Source organism: Antrostomus carolinensis, unplaced genomic scaffold (assembly GCF_000700745.2).
Source record: "Antrostomus carolinensis isolate BGI_N321 unplaced genomic scaffold, ASM70074v2 scaffold12, whole genome shotgun sequence".
Taxonomy (NCBI): domain Eukaryota; kingdom Metazoa; phylum Chordata; class Aves; order Caprimulgiformes; family Caprimulgidae; genus Antrostomus; species Antrostomus carolinensis.
Window position 1 is genome coordinate 1 of NW_010299992.1, and position 13,900 is coordinate 13,900.

Consider the following 13,900-nt stretch of genomic DNA (forward strand, 5'->3'; position numbering starts at 1 on the left):
GTCCTTCTCTTCAGAGCTTGTCTCAAGCCATACCTATCCATTGATAGAAGCATCATTTCAGATTCTAAACTGAATGTATAAGAAACACAATTGACACAGGTGCTTAACATGGGTCAGCATTTACAAAGTATGAAAAGTTGTCCTATGAGTTCAGCAAGTACGACAGCCTGTGCCATGTGGTGCTATGCTATATAATTTTGAGTCATCGAATCATTGAATCATTTTGGTTGGAAAAGGCCTTTAAGGTGACAGAGTCCAACTGTTAACCTAACCAGCTTCTCTGCACTGTGGCTGTTCCTCTCCCCTTCCTTCCCCACCTCGGAGCCCTCAACCAGCAGGGCCAGAGCTATTTCAATAACTGCAGCTGTGTCACTAAATTGTAACTTCCAGATTTTTATTAGAAAACTAAATTGAGAGATACCTAGTGATCCCAGGAGAAGAATTTCACAGCACAGCATAATCTAACAGAACCATAGAGTGGCAATCTAGTGGGGGCAGCAAATGAAGCAGTGTTAGAAATCCACAAATGCAACAACAGATCAAATTTAAAACATTTCTGACTCCTTGTATCTGCATTTCACACAGCTATTGGTATTGGATTGTTCTGTTAGATTCACTGGCTCTTCTCTTTGACTTTATAATACCTCCCAGGAGCTCATGTTCATGTTGTGAACAGCTACATCATTTTAGGAAAATTCAGTACTTCTTGCTCCACCTCTGGGAATGAGCTGCCTTCCTTTTGTCATGCCCAAGGAGGGTCTTTAGTGTGCCAGGGTCACAACTTGTCTGCTTTTCACACACACCACCACTGTGGACAGCCTGACAAAGCAGTAATTTCATCATAGGCCATTCAATCCTTTGCCACCCCAACAAAATAGGATTGCTCTGCCCCTGGGGATCTGGGAGAAATGTGTAGACACATCTGCATCCATACTGGCCCTTGGCTGAGGGTTTCCTCTACTCCATCAAAGCCATAATTCTGGCTAATTACTTTCTCTCCCTCCAGAAAAAAAACCAAAATCAACAAAATATTTGCTTCCCCACTTGCACTGAACTGCACAAGGTGTAGGGAGGAGGAGAGCCTCCTTGGGGCAGCATGTCACAGACTGCATTGCACAGATGTCTCCTTTCTTCTTAGGAGTGACCATGGAGCCAGAAATAGGGACCGAGTCACATATTTCTCTTTGGTTGTACTGGGCTATTACCATCTTTTAGGTCTCCAGAAGGTGCTGAAGATGAAAGCCATTTCCCCATGTTTTTTGTGCACAAAAGCTCTTCCTCATCTTGTACAAGGCCAACTTCACATGTATGGATGGAAAAATAATGTGTTCCAAGTAACACATAGCCAGTTCTACTACCATACAGAGAGAAAAATCACTGTACGGAGTTGGATTTGTTCCTACACTTGAAATAGTTACGTCTATCCATAGCTTTATGGTCTGACCAGAAGGGGCAAGCTGGACCAGATGGAGGGGAGGGGGAATAACTTGTACATCTCAAATGAAAATATTTTAATCTCTATACATTTGACACAGAAATAAAAAGGCAGTTTCATCATCTCCTAGAATGTGAAAAAGATTATCCATTCCCAAAGTATATTAAATTACTGAGCTAAACATATATTCTTCTGTATTAAGCAATATATTCTGTTCTCCTTACTTCTCTTTCAAAATCCTCAATCCAGTGTCCATTAGACTAACTTCCCAACTGAGTTCCTGATAGGTAAATTTCTAGCTGTAATCACTTGATGTGAATATTTTTTTCCTTGCACCTGCATGGCATACAACCACATCTTTCAGTAGGCTGTGACTAGTAGGTTGTAGCTATAATTTGCGTATTGAAAAATGAAACTGGGAGATGTTTAATGTTCCTTGTTAGTTTTTTAATTAAGAAATGAATACTAGAAGTCAAGAAGATCTTGAATACAGAGCTTGTGCTAAATACAGATAGAAATTATTTTTTATTTTTTTTATTAACTGTGAGCCATATCTCTTTCCTATGACTGTCAAACAGGCAGTCCTGGAAACACTAAAGCACCTGAATGATTTTACTCAGATGAGTGGTTTATATTGATTGAGATTGACACTCGATTAATTTGGAGACTCTGGAGCATTCAGGAGTTCCTAGGAACAGGAAAAATTTTAGCTTACATAGGATTTGCTCCTTGTCAAACTGATGTAGGGGAATCAACTTTTCTATTACCTTTCTGAAACCAAGTGTTAATTATTGTGGGTTGGTTGTTTGGGTATTTTTTTTAAGCATGGTCACTGTTTTGAGATTCTAGGACAACATAGTTTGGTATTCTCTGCATCTCTTGCAGATTTTTATCATAAGTGTGGTCACTGTTTTGAGATTATTCTCTGCATCTCTTGCAGATTTTTATCATATGTTTGCATTGCAAAATCACTTTGAAATCTAAATTTATTGATTTTTTTTTGTGTGTGGTCTTTGTGTACTTGTAAGCATGTAAGAAAAGATAAATTTATGAAGCTGAACTCAGATTTGTCTGGAGGCTGACTTGGCTGGGCCTGAATCAAACTAAATCTATTCAGCCTTCTTCCAATATCTGTTTATTGGTTTGATAGAAATCAAACTGCATGTATTCACTATATCTGAGAAACAAAATTATTGGATTTGGCATCTGCAAGTGAAACTGTATGACAAATTTTGGAGTGCGAATACCTAGACAGAAGAACTAGGTGCATACGCAATGGCTGAGTTTTCCAAGGAGACTTTCTAACATAGGTGGCAATTGTCATTATGGATGACAAAGTGTAGTGACAAATAGAACCACTTAAGCCTAGAAGTTGGTATTTTTAGCATATTTAAGTTATTCAAATCTAGTTATTTCTAACTTTAACCTGCTGCCATGGCAATAGAGCTACATATTAATAGACTTAAGTGTGTGGCTGACTAATCAGCTGTAAAGTCTGCCTACAGCATGTAAGGGGTTTTGTTCAGTGACTTTCACATGTAAGAAAGATGCGATGTGGAGATACCCAGGCCAGTTCAGCCAACCACGTGGTTCCTCCAGCAGTCACAAGTGTGTGTTTCTAAAAAGTATAAAGGGTAATTTCAGAATATAGATGCACATTAAAAAAAAAAAATTCCTCCACTTTGTACGTTAAAATAATAAAAAATTAAAATAATAAAACCAGTTATGCTTCTCACCTAAATGGGAATTACTTTTACATGTTCACAAGTCTGGTAGCATAAAAAGAGACACTAGAAGAGCTGGAGCTTTGCTTGCACAACTTCTCAGACCTAGTTTCCTAGCAGAAGGGCAGATTTTGCCTTTTCCCTCAGTGAGTTCTTCCTTGCAAAGTAGCTGGTTTTGGTCTGGTACGGTCAGTCCCTTCTTTTCAGATGGACTCCTCCTCTTGCAAGGGCTGTGGGATTCAGCTCTGGCTGTAAATCACACCTTTGTTGTTCTCAGCCACTGCTGCTCTTTACTAAACAGGGCTACAAGTGAAGGACACTTCATAGAAAGTCAGAGGTCTTCCTAACAAAGTATATTTTCAATAGGATTTATCTCTTGAAGGGTAGTATGTTTGATTAATATATAGAAATACTTATTCATGATTAGATGCTACCTGTTTAACACAGCACTGTGTTCAGCTTAGAGCTGAATTTGAACTGTCCTATGTAGTGCTTTAGAGAAGGAATTGGATACCAAAGAAGTTTTTCTGAAGGGACCCACCCTAGATTTGATGTTACCCCCATCTTGAGTCAGGACTTTGGGAACTCACTCAGTGTTGTCTTTTTAATTGAGCATGACATGCGTATAATGGGAAACCAATATACTTGTGTGCTCCATTGCTGGCTTGCAGGGTTAACACTTAAACAGTTCTTAATATCTGGAAATGCAGTACCCTGTAACTCATCCAATATCCTTGGAGAAAGTTCCAATGGGTCTTGATTTTTATTAGTTGGGGGGGATAAACAACACTCTTCCATTTTCTTCTCATGAACTAGTCACATTTCTTATGGTCATACAGTTTCTAATCAACTACTGAGACTGTAACCTGAATGGAAGAAATTAATTCTCTCCCTGACCTGGCTTAGTTTTGGAGCAGAGACTTGGAAATCTAAACTGCTATTCTGGCTCTTTACTGCCAATTTACTTTCACAGGTTTCTGAAGTATTAATTATTGCAAGCACAGTTACATTCAATGCATCTGTCCATTAAACACGTGTCTTTCCTCTTGGCTATTTCTATTTTGATTGTAATAATACCTGTAAGAATAATTCCTAGTGTAGCCCCAATTAGTGTTAAATCCTGTCACTAACTAAATAGCCTTCAGGTCCCCCTCTTCATGAGAAGCATACCATGAATTTGGGAAAATCATAGTCAAGGCACCCATCAATGAAAACCTGAGAACCTGTAAATCAGTTGAAGTCAAGAGAATTAAAAATAAACCCATAAAAGACTTGACCCTGAAGTTTTAGATCATTAGTTGGAAATTATTTATGCTGTACACTACTCTAACTTTTCTTCCCTCTTGTCAAAAATAACAGATCTAAAGGAGTGAACAATAGTCCTTAAAACAAAAATATTCCAATGATTTACCTAGTCCTATAAAAGCTTCTCATTCACAATGCTCAATAAAAGCATTTGTCAACCCAGGAATTCTTCTTTCCAAAATATGTGAATAATTAGTTAATTAAGGCAAAACAGAAGTGTCAATTTAAAAGGTTTTTGCAACTTTTCCAGTAGTGTTCAATATTTATGTACTCCTTATGAAAACTAAGGTACTAAGAAATCTCATTAGTTCAGACTGTCCAGTGTAGGTAAAATGAGGATGACTTGCATCTGTATGAAGGAAAAGGTTTAGGGCTGGTTTCCAAAGGGCACCCCTGCCCATGGCCCCAGGGAGCTCTCAAACAGACAACTTGACTTCTTGCCTGCTCTGGTCCTGCAATCTGAGTATATGAGACTAGAGCCCTATTTACTTTTATAGGACTTTCATACCACCATGGATAAAAGTTTATGAATCAAGGCATTAGCTGATATTTGTGGCTTCTCTGTGAATTGATTTCTTGCAGACCAGGGCCAGATCAGGTTATGCTGGGAAATGTCAAAGCAACTCTCATATTAAGACATTTCTACTCTCTTGTTTGTTCCAGTGAATAGCTGCATGATTTTCTGACAGCTTCTGACTCCTAGCTGCATATTCATATGTTCAAACAGTGAACTCTACATCTCAGATGAAAATCTTAAGATAGTTATAAGGATGATCTCCTCTGCCCAGCTAAGGGATGAGGTGAACTAGGCATTCGTGAGTCCCACATTAAGCAAACCTGAAGATGTTTAGGAAAGAAAATACAGGTTCTGCCACCTGATATTAAGGACCTCTTTGAGTACATGATAGTCGTAGACTGTGTGTCAGAAGAGAGTCATGATGCTGACTCACAGCCATAAAGTGGTTGTGTTGTTTTCCCACTAGTTTGCCTTCACAGCCAGCACTTCCTATAGCTGCTGTAGGGACACACTGGTGACAGGAATTTCAAGACTTCTGCAAAATAGTTCTGGTCTTTCTAGCATTTATTTTAGTTTTCAGATGAATACATCAACATTTCTCTTCCACCTGCTTCTGAACTTTCTAAAACACATGGATTTATTGATTATGATATTCATTGGAATAAAACCTTTGTAAATATTTAGCAATATATGCATGAACATCTCTTGTGGGATTTGTGGTGTTCTGCATTAGTGTAGGAGCTCTAACTCCGAACATCATCTCGTTTGCTTCCTTGCTTTGCTGTCTTTTGTGGCTCGTGTTTAAATAAGAGGGCTGAACTCTGACAAGTGACTCAAGAATTCTTAAATTTATCATATGAAAAATAATTTAAGAAATTCTTTAAGGCTTTTTATTGTACAATATCAGTAATGCATTGTCTATGTTAGGGAGAGCAAGTAGCCTTTGATTAAAAACTGCATAGCCTTTGGACATAAACAGCCCCAAAACATTGGCTGCTCTCTTTGCTGGCAAATGCAGCCCTAGTGGCTTATATTCACAGTGAGCATTTCTTCTGCTATTTCCAGAAGAGTGAAGACATATAGTGATATTTATTTTTCATCTCTCCTATTTCTTTAGGGTTTTTTCTTTAAGCTTCATCTTATGGCACTGATGCTGAATGCAGATGAGCCATTGCTTCATTCCTCTCAATGGTTGTTTTCAGATAACTAACTGGAGTCTCAAATAAACATTATGGAATTTTGTGAATGTTTTGTGCAATGGGTCTATTCCTTCTTCAGTTCCTGACCACAAAGAAATGCTGTCATGTAGTTTCTGAATCAGAATCTTAGCTTCTTTTGACTAGAAGAAAAATCTACAACTAAAAAATTTAGATTCATGTTATTCAAGCATTGGAAGCTTGGTGCATTACAAGTGCTTGGTGTAATTATTACTTGTAAAGTGGTTGTAGCAAGTATAGGAGCACCAGCAAATTCTGTTGAGGGATGTTTGACTCCCTATACAAAACACAGGTGGAAAAAATGTTGCTAATTAATGCCTATGAAGTATTTACTTATAATTATATCTGTCTCCAAAGACTGCATTTTCATTTTGCTTTGCAGTGCTGGCTCTGACTGTAGGAAGGAAGGGAAAATGTGCTTTTTATGGCTAAAAGTACTTTTCTAAAGTGGATATTTAGTGGTGCTCTTGACAGGAACTTATTCATCCAGAGAAAGTCAATAGGACAACCGCAACAGACCCAGCAGGATCCTTACACTCAATACTAATGCCAATGAGGCTTTGTTTGGAAAAGCAAAAGCACAGAGAAGCCTCTATAATATTAGAAGTTACTTGCTTTTTAGTTCTGTATTTTGCCTTTTGTCTCTTCTGCATCCCACTATACCAAGGTGAATGTGATAAAAAGCAAAAGCAAAGAGGGGGAAAAGAGTAACAAGTGTAGAAAAAGCTGCAATGGCTCAAAATTACCATTACTGACAAGCAGAATGGATAGTTAAAGGGGGCCTTTCATTAGGGGATTGGGTGTGTTGAATGTATTCCTTTTTCCTTAAAGAATCTGCAAAATAAAACTTGAGATTTTCTTCAAATGCTGTTTTATCAACTCCTACTGAAGAAAGTACTCTAATTTTTGTTGATTTTCTTTCCTCACTGTGCTTCCCCTGTGCCTTTTTCAGTTAACAGCTTGGCTTATATTTTTGCCTTCTGGGTCTGGACATACGGGAGGGATATAGAGAAAGCTGAATTCCCCACTCTTTTTTTTTTTCCATGTGCTTGTGTTGATCGAGCTGTGCTCTGCATGCATTGCTCGCAGCTTTGAGAACATAACCCTAAATGTGAGCTGCTCCTGTGGTCTGCTTGTCAACTGCATAATTTAAACATTAGGAAACTGGAAGGAGGCAAAGGGTCAGGAATCAATTCTGCAGTCAAATGGCTCAGGGGACTTTATTTCTCTGGAAGAGGTAAACAACCTTTCCCATGGTGGGGCTGGCACAGAGGGGAATGCTCTGCAGAGGAGAGTGAAGGTGTCTGGAACTTTATTCCCCCCTCCCTGGAAGTGTTTAAGGCCAGGCTGGATGAAGCTTTGAGCAACCTGGTCTAGTGGAAGGTGTCCCTGCTGATGGCAGGGGGGTTGGAACTGGATGAGCTTTAAGGTCCCTTCCAACCCAAACCATTCTATGATTGCTTAGGGAAAAAATTACTCAAGCACTTGCATATCCAACCCATTTCTTCTCTTTTCCATAAACTTCTTCTTTCAGCTCCTGCAAAAAGAGTTTAGAGATGAGTTTTTGCCTTTTTTCACAGTGGGTTAGATTTCTTCCTTACTCTTACAGCCCATTGGGATTGGCTTGTCCCTTGCTGCATAGGGAATAATGGGCCTGTTCAAGGATGGTCATACTTTAAATACCACAAATTCTGGTTGGAGTGACTTTTAATGTGTTTCAAGTGAGTTTGCCCTCCAAGATGGAGGGGGGAGAAACATCTCAGAGCTAATAATGCAATGCCAGAGTTATCCCTTGGAGCCAAGGAAAAATGAGGAGAAGGAAAAGAAGGGGAGATGGAGGGAAGGAGGCAGTGGAGCCAAGTGCAAGGATAACAGGGAAGTGGTTTCCTTAGCAACAGCAACACTTTGGATGGTTTCACACAAGAGTACAACTGGGTACAAAGTATCTGATTAAAATTTATTGCGGGGTATAGAAGCAGTGAAAGCCACAGCAGATCCACATGTGTGCAGAAGAGTGAGTGCTGGAGATGTAAAGTGATTTGAATGCTTTCTCTATTGTCTGGGCCATCTTCTGTGCACACAGAGAAGAAAAGAGGTTTGGGAAGTGGCAAGTGGGTAAAAGTGGCATAACCAAATCCTGAAGGCACAAAAAATCAAGATGAAATGCATGCCCTGGGTTCATATTTTAGGGAAAACATAAAGGTGCCTCACATAGGAAAAAAAAAAAATAAAAAAAAATCTTGAATATCCTGCTACATCTAATTATAAAAACTGCATTTAGCTATGAGAGAATTATTTTTTTCTATTGAGATAGACCAACTCTTACTAAAATGAGTTGCTAGCTGTCCTACTGTGCTTCTATTTGAATTGATTTTTTTTTTTTAATTTACCAAAGTGATAAATAAACATCCCAACCACACACTCTTAAGCCAAAAATAATTGCTTCTGTTTGTGGTAATGCTAGGTGCAGTGGCAAAAGAGCTGCTATTAATATTTAGACCTCTGACTTTCCACTAGGGTGGTTGTTTGAAAATTTACCAGGTAGATGTTGTCTATTTAAAAGTGTTTTAATTAACCTAAGATGCTGACTAGGTTATTTTTAGTATTTCATATTGTTTTTTACATCTGATAACTCCTGGTTTTGAATGGGAGTAAGGTGCTCATTTCTGAATGTGAGTACTTAAGCTGTCATTTAGATGCCTGAGAGTCCATTTTAGATATTGAAAGTAAATGTCAATTTGGTAGTCATGTACTTTACTCTGTGCTTGAGTTTCTTCATCTGTAAAATGACGGTACTACACTTCTATCTCACAGGGATGTTGCGAGATTTATGTTTATAAGAAATACAAAATGTTTTGAATTGCTGGTACAGCTGTGTAAGTATAAAATACTACTACAAGGAGAACTTCAAAACTTTTGAATTTTTATCTGAAGTCTTGGTTTTCAATACTAGACTCAAAAACTTAGGACAATGCTCTTTCATGACGTATTCCCAGCAGATTTGCTTTTTGTGAACATGCTGTGGTGCATAGAAAATGTCTGCAGTGAAATGCAACTCAAATATTTCTTGGTTTGCTTTTGTTTGTAGATCTCTCAGATGTTGCAGTTCAGAGCAGATATGATGGGTAGATGGAGAGCTCAGGTGATCTGTGAAGCATAGACTATGAAATAAAGAACTAAATACTCATTGGACCAAACTCTCCAGGAGGTGTAGAATCATAGGAAAACTCATTTGGTCTTTTTAAGCACCTAATGTTCAGTGTGAAAGGAAGGGGGTTTTGTAATGATGTCATTGTCCTAATGCAAAACCACTTGTGCTTAGATAAATAAAACTCATTGGGAAATTCCCATGACTTACTGAAAGTCAGTAGCATGTAAGGGCTCTGAGTGACCACCCTCCTGATGAGCACACAATAGCATTTCCAACTGAAGGCAGTAAGGGGAAGGTGGCACAGCCCGAGACACTTGAAGAAGGCTATCAATGTAGCCCCTAATGCTGTCCCACTTCAGATGCTTCCTTGGAGGCATTATCACTCTTAGTAGTGCAGTAGAGAAGCAACCTCAGATAATAAGAAACTTGTTTAATGGATCAAAACCAACACTGCATTTTACTAGTTTGTGTTGCAGTAAGTTCCTGAATCCAGAAGTACCAATGAGAAATAAATCAGGCAGAAACGTATAATACCAGTAAAATAACCAGGTTCTGAGCTAGTCAGTGAATGTAGTCTACATCTGAGTTTTCAAATTGTATTTCTTTGATCAGGTTGATTTTGTTTTAAAATAAATAAATAAAAGTTACTTAGAATTACTGCTTCCTCCTTTTACTAACACCAAGAGCTTTGAAAACAGCAGCTACTCTTATTTTTCATTGTTTAAAAAGTGGCTGTGAACGTGCTCAAAAAAAGAGTTAACTAATGGTATTGCAATTTCCTAAATTAATATGATAATCATAAGCTAGCAGAGTTCAAAATAACTAGCATGTCAGCAGCAGACTAATGGGGTTCTGTGCTTCACAATCTTGTTAATAATAATATAGGGATAGCTAAGAACTATAAATATTCCCTACATTTGAGGAAACATGTTGTTCCTTACGCTCCTCAAAGCAACCAGAATGGATTGGTCTTATCTATGGCACGGTCAACCTCTGTACCATAACATGAATCTGATATTCTTCACTTGGCCTTGTTGTATTCCTTCTAGACTGACTGGACTAGCCAATCTACCTGCTGTGTATTTGGATATTGCCACCGGGCTTCCCTTTGTGAACACAGGGCTTGGAAATCTGGCCAGGGAGTGGGGAAGAGTATGGCAGAAGCTTGTGGCAAATGCTAAAAGCATGCAAGCCCCTGCAAAATCTGATATTGGTTTATAGTGTCACTTTTCATAGCACAATGCCATCATGAGGTCCTCCTTCCCACTTGTGCAGAAGTTGTGACCCATCATTCTTCTATATCCTCTACTGTAACTCCTCTCCCACCCCTGGCCACCACTGAGCTCTTAACAAAGATGAGATGACTTTCATAAAGCTTTTAGTGTTACTGCTCATTGTGTTGTAGCACCATGTATGATTGATACAGCAGGGTTAAGAAATAATTTATTATAATCTGCATCAATTTAAAGTCTCCATTTGATTTAATGAATTGAGAGTTTATCGGAAAAGCTTTTATCCACGGTCATTGACTTGAGTTCCCTTGGCCTGGCTTTTGGAGGAGATGCACTCTGATAACTGGTTTGAGACCAGAAGTGGTACAGGTCAATTCTTGTTTGCATTTCTAACTAGGCAAAGTAGAGGGCAGGGCTGCAGTCTGACCTGTCTAATATTTATCTTTTGTTTTTGTAAGTGATAACAAAGTGATGCTGTGTTGGGAAGGTATTAGAGTTAGAAGAGCTGGAAGATGCATATTCAATCACCATCTTTACCTGTGACTTCCTAGATAATCATCTAGATAATCTTGGGCAAATTAATTTTTTATTAACTGTTTCCCATCTATACAATCATAAAAAAAAAATAAGAGCATTTTGAAAAGGTTTCCTTAAGCCAATTTTTGAGGGCATGTCAGTTGACTAACATGGTACACGGGACATGTGTATCGGAAGGTGCTTTCTGTTTTATAGGTTGTTTTAAATGACAAAGTCTATTACACATAAAGTCTATTATAAAAAAGACTAGCTCTAAAATTTAGTATAAGTTAAGCTTTTAAATTAAAATTTAATAATTTTAACTTTTATAAAGTAGCATAGAGTATCTGAGAAAATTAATTTTAAAATGTAAAATTATTGGTTTATATTTAACTTTTTGTTACATGTACATATTTTTATTTTGGGTAGCCACCAAACAAAATAAAAAGAAAAAGAGCAGAAGTTAAAAAATAAGATATACTAAGAAAGCTAATTCATGGTGGGTGTGTATGTATGTTCAAAAAAGATAGTTGTAAGAAAGTAAAAGTTCCTCAGCATGAGTGTTGCTTACATGCTACATTAAGTTCCATTTTGGTTATAGATCTCAAGATACTGGATAAAAACCAATGGATGTTACTTAAAATACACCTAAGGCTTTCCAATAGAGTTTTATTAAATTTGATTCTTAGGTGAGATCTGAGCTATATTATTCAGTTAAAGTGTAAACTCTAACTTGACAAGTTGAACACCTTGAAAATTGCAGAGGTATTTCTGCTACACAGGGAATGTCACAGAGTTCTAGACAACTATTAGAACTGTGATTGTTGTTAGGTTTTTGTTGTTTTAATTTTTTTTTTTACTTTATTACTGGATTGAGTTGTTTGGGCTAACAGCACTTTCCTTTCCAAAGGTGTACCATGGAAATCTGCTTCCCTGCCTGTGCAGTCTAAGGGGAATAGATGAGAGAAGTGCCTTTTCCCTTCATCAAAGCAGGAATAAACTTGCATCCTTCAGTCTGCACCACAGGTCTCTGTTGCATATTTTATGCATCTCTCTACCAAAAACCAGTAGAGAATAAGAGAAGTTCAGAACACACTGTAGAGATCCAAACTGCACTTGAACACAGATGAGAGGGAAGGTTTATCCTTGTCCATGGCACTGTTAGTGATGCCAGATTGATGATTTCAGGATAGGTGGTGCTGATTCCTCCCTTTCTCTAAGTACAAAAGGTATCTGGTATTAGTATTCTTTGCCACTTCTGATTATTGCTATTTAACACACTAAGCAAATTTGGCTAGTTTTTGGGGGGTTTTTTTGGGTTTTTTTAATGTATAGGAGAGAAGATCCTATTTAAATTTGAACAAGGTCTCTCATTGTTTAATCTGTTGCATGAAATTTTTTAACACAAATTGTTTCATGTAATGGAAAAACTCAATTTAAAGCTAAAATGTACCATCCCTGAGTTTACAGCAGAGAGAGGTCCTCTCTGATGTTTGGGGACTGGGGTTATTTAGGTGACTTGTACAGGATTCATCCTTTATTGACACCACAGCACTATGGATGTGAGCTGTAGAGAGTGGTGCAAGGAAGGTGTTTTTTGGCAGGAGAGGAGGGGGATGAGGCTGAAAATAAAGAGCTGGGAGAGAACAAAGCCTGCCAAAATAGCAAAAGACAAAGTTTTTCAGCAGAGCAGAGGAAATGCCTTGTTAGCAGAGGATATGCAGAGCACCTGGCAGCACAAATAGTGATTTGGGCTGGCAGCTGAGGGGAAAAAAATCCCTGAGCCAGAAAGTGGGAGGTGCCTGGGTCACAGGAGGAGGGTGACCTGGTGGGAAGGCAGGGAAAGTCAAAGAGTATCTTAGGTGGTTTAACTCATGCACAGTCAATATGACTAGGAGAGATGAGTTATGCTGATGCTTGTATTTGAATTTTTATCTTTGCTTTTATGCAATACAATCTTTCCTCTCCAATAACATTTTTTTATATGTATGTGTGCCTGTGCATTAGATATATGCATATATATTGCCTCCTGACTAATTTCCCAAGGAAAAAAACCTCTCTATTTACATGGAGGATTTATAACCTTTATTAAAAGGTAACTTGCAAAATAAGTTTGAAATCAATGCATCTTCAGACCCTTTCCCTTCTAAATAAAATAGAGGACATCCTCCCCATACAACTAGTCTTGTGCAATACTGTAAAGTTACTGTGAAGTGAGGGAATTCAACTTTCAGGCTGTCACCATCATCAATAGTCCTCAATATTGAGCTGTTCATTTATAATTCCAACATTAATCCTTATATGAAGGCAACACTGTACTGTACATCAAAATCCTAAGGGATGGAAATCAAAGAAATTTTTCATGGAACTAGGAAACATTTGATATGACAAATTCTTCATAAAATTAGAAAAGCCTTATCATTTAAAAGATGAATCACACTGAGTTGTAACTGCCCTGCTGTGCTTTGCATTCTGTCTGCTGATATCTAGTATTTCAAGTGCATATATCATCGACCTCCTTATCTGTACTTTACAATCATTTTTTTCTTTTTTGGTGTTGTTACAAAATTTTTGCTGATCACTCATCTTTAAATTTAGTTTTGGAAGTGTTTGGTGGTTAATTTAAAGTACGCTTAAGGTAACATTTAAGCTCAAATTGCTGTTCTGGGATTTCTGGGGAGGAAGAGAGGAAAACTTTATTTTATATACTGTCTTTTCCTCCAAGAACACCAGGGAAAACAGGTCTCTGGTACAATCCACACACATGACAAGAAAGGATACTGTTTTTTCTCAGTAATTTATC